The sequence below is a fragment of the Orycteropus afer genome, unplaced genomic scaffold, assembly GCF_000298275.1.
Source record: "Orycteropus afer afer isolate SDZICR_OR568_19922 unplaced genomic scaffold, OryAfe1.0 scaffold00257, whole genome shotgun sequence".
In the NCBI taxonomy this organism is placed as follows: Eukaryota; Metazoa; Chordata; class Mammalia; order Tubulidentata; family Orycteropodidae; genus Orycteropus; species Orycteropus afer.
The window spans coordinates 3,028,384-3,032,079 of NW_006921844.1; positions in this window are offsets into that span (position 1 = coordinate 3,028,384).

Consider the following 3,696-nt stretch of genomic DNA (forward strand, 5'->3'; position numbering starts at 1 on the left):
TTTTTTTTTTTTTTTTTTATGATCATGAGTTTTGTTCCACATTTTTTTCCCACTTTATCCAGGAATTGTGATCCCTTTCAGTGCAGTCAGCAGTTTTAGTCAGGAACCATCTAGTTGTTTTGGTTTCAGGGTTTTGAAGTCTGGTGTTTGCAATTAGTCTTTTGGACTAATTGTTTCTATGCGTCTTTGATTTGATTCACTCTTTATTGCTCAGACAGGGAGAGATCAATAGTTGCACCTTAGATGACCATTCACAAGCATTTAAGATCTACTCATCAAAATAAGATGTAGAACATTGTCTTTGTGGGACTATATTATGCCAAATTGACCTTGATGTTCCCTGTGAACCTGCAGGCCCAATAGTTAATTCCTTCAAGGTGTTTGGTTATAGCTAAGAAGTTTGTATATATTTTTCCCCTGTATTTTCTACCTATTCATGGATATGTTTGTACCACATATAAATACATAGATGGCAATATCTTCTGTCAAAATTATACTCATGGTAGAGAGCTATTCACCTTCCTACTCTTGTTCAACTTGCAGGTATATCAATGCATCCACTCATAGATTATTGTTATTGTTATTACAGGATTGAGTATGAAGTAGTATTTACCATTGTTTCCTTTAACTCTTATGCTCTTCCCAGTACTTCCTTTGCCTTAATCATTTTGTGCTGATCTCTTCCTTATTGTATATTGTCTTTCCATTCACCCATGTTGATATGGGTCTACCTTTGAAACCCACTGCCATCAAGTCTATTCCAACTCACAGTGACCCTCATTGAGTTTCCAAGGCAATACATCTTTGTGTAAGTAGATTGCCTCATCTTCTTCCTGTGGAGCAGCTGGGATGTTTGAACCACTGGCCTTTTGGTTAGCAGCCAAATACTTTACCCACTATGCCATCAGAGATCCTAGTTAGTAATTTACCTTTCTTTCCCCTCTCATCCTTGGTAATCTTCATATGTTTCTTTGTGTGAGTTTTATAGTAGTGGTCTCGTAGATATTTGTCCTTTAGTGATTGATTGATTTCCCTCAGCATAATGTCCTCTAGGTTCAACCATGTTGTGAGATGTTTTGCAGATTGATCATTATTCTTTAATGTTGCACAATATTTAATTGTGTGTAATTACCATAGTTTGTTTATCCATTAATTCATTGATGGGCAGTTAAGTTGTTTACACCTTTTACCTATTGTAAATAATGCTACTATGAACATAGGTGTGCACATATCTGTTTGTGTCATGAATGTATACTCTAGGATATATACCTAATAGTGAGATTGCTGGAGCCTATGATATTTCTATTTTTAGCTTTTTAAGAAAGTGCTTAACATTTTCTATAGTGGTTGCACCATCTTACAATCCCATTAGTATGAGTTTTTCAGTCTCCCCACATCCTTCCCAGCATTTATTGTTTTCTGTTTTTTTGAACTTTTAAATTAATGCTGGGGTAAAATGATACCTCATTGTTATTTTGCTTTGCGTCTTTCTAATGGCTAATGATCGGTGAGCATTTCTTCATATGTTTTTTGGCCACCTGCATGTCTTTGGTGAAGTGTCTGTTCATGTCATCTTGGTATTTTTAATTGGATTGTTCATCATTTTAATGTTGAGGTGCTGAAGTTCTCAATAAATTTTAGAGATTATTCTCTTTTCTGATATGTCATTGTCCTGGGGGGGGGTGTTGTTCTTTTCTTTACTCCTTTGGTGCTATCTTTTGATGTGCATAAATGTTTAATTTTTAGAAGTATCAGTTATCTAGTTTGTCTTCTGGTGTTTGTACATTTTTAGTTATGTTTAACAGTGTATCTAAGTTTGCCCCTATTATTTATTTTTTTTATGATCTTTATGGTTTTAGGTATTACATATAATTCTTTGATTCATCTTCAGTTAGTTTTTGTATATGGTGAGAGATACAGATCCTGTTTCATTTTTCTGCAAATGGATATTCAGTTTTACTGCCATCATTTGGTAAACAGACTATCACTTCCTCAATTAATAGGTTTCAGACCCTTGTCAAAGATCAGCTGTCCATGGATTTACTTTTGGTTTCTCAATTCTGTTCATTGGTCTTAGAGCAATGTCTGTCACATATCAAATGGAAAATGTTAAATTGAAATTAAATTGAAATGTTTAGGAATTTGGCTGCTAACCAAAAACTCTGTGGTTCAAACCCACCAGACCCTCTGTGGAAGAAAGATGAGGTGGTCAGTTTCTGTAAAGATTTACAGCCTTGGAAACCCCATGGGGGTCACTATGAGTTGGAATCCACTTGATGGCAGTGATTTGCTTTTGGTTTTTTTTGTCTGTCACTGTACCAATACCTGTTTTGATTACTGTGGCTATATAATAGGTTTTGAGATTGGAGAGTGTGAGGTCTCCTACTTTGTTTTTCTTTAGTAATGCTGTGCTTATCCAGGATCTCCTTCCTTTCCATATAAAACTGGTTATTGATTTTTCAGTCTGAAGAATGATGAGGAAATTTGGATAGGGATTGCATTATATCTATAGATCACTATCTGAAGTATTGACATTTTCACAATGTTAAGTTTTACTATCCATGAGCATGGTATACTCTTTCATTTGTATAGGTCTCTTTTGGTTTCTTGTAGTTGTGTATTGTAGTTTTCGTTGAATAGGTCTTTTGTATCTCTGGCTGGATTTATTTCTAAGTACTTCACTTTTTGTATGAAGTAATGGAATTGTTTTCCTGATTTCCTTTGCAGAGTTCACTTTCTTAATGTAAAGAAATCCAGCTGCTTTTTGTATGCTGATCTTGTACCCTGTAAGTTATTTGAATCCTTCTATTAGTTCCAGTAGTTTTCTTGTGGAGTTTTTGGATTTTCTATGTATAGAATTGTATCATCTGCAAATAGAGATAGTGTTAGTTCTTTGCCAATTTGAATGCTTTTTATTTCCCTTTCTTGCTTTGTTGCTCTGGCTAGGACTTCAAATGCAATATTGAATAGGAATGGTTATAAAGGACATCCTTGTCTTGTTACTATTCACAAGAGGAATGTTTTCAGTCTCTCTCCAGTGAGAATAATGTTGGGTATTTGTTTTCTTTATATGCCCTTAATTATGTTGAGGAATTTTCCTTCTGTTCCTATTTTACTGAATATTTTATTTTTATTTTTATTTTTTTTTTCAAATCAAGAACAAGTGTTTGATTTTGTCAAATACCATTTCTGCATCCATTGATATGATTATGCATTTTTTTTTCTTTGATCTATTTTTGCAGTGGAATATGTTGATTATCTAGTGTTGAACCATCCTTGTATACCTTGTATGAATTTCGCTTGGTCATGATGTATGATTTTCTTTTTTTAAATATGGTGTTGGATTTCATCAAATTGGTCTATTAAAGTCTCCTGCTATTATTATAGGAGCTCTGGTAGCATAGTGCCTAAGGCATTTGACTGCTAACCAGAAAGCTGGCAGTTCGAACCCACCCACTCCTCGGAAGGAAGATTGGGCAATGTACTTCTGTAGTGATACTGCCTCAGAAACCCAAGAAGGAGTCACTATGAGTTGGGTCTGACTCAATGGCACATAACAACAATAACAACACTATTATTGTGGAGTTATCTATTTCTGTTTTCAACTCTGTTAAAATTTTATTTGTGTATTTTGGTGCTCTTTCATTGGATGTGTAGATATTCTAAGCATGGCTATGTTTTCTTGTTGGTTGGACC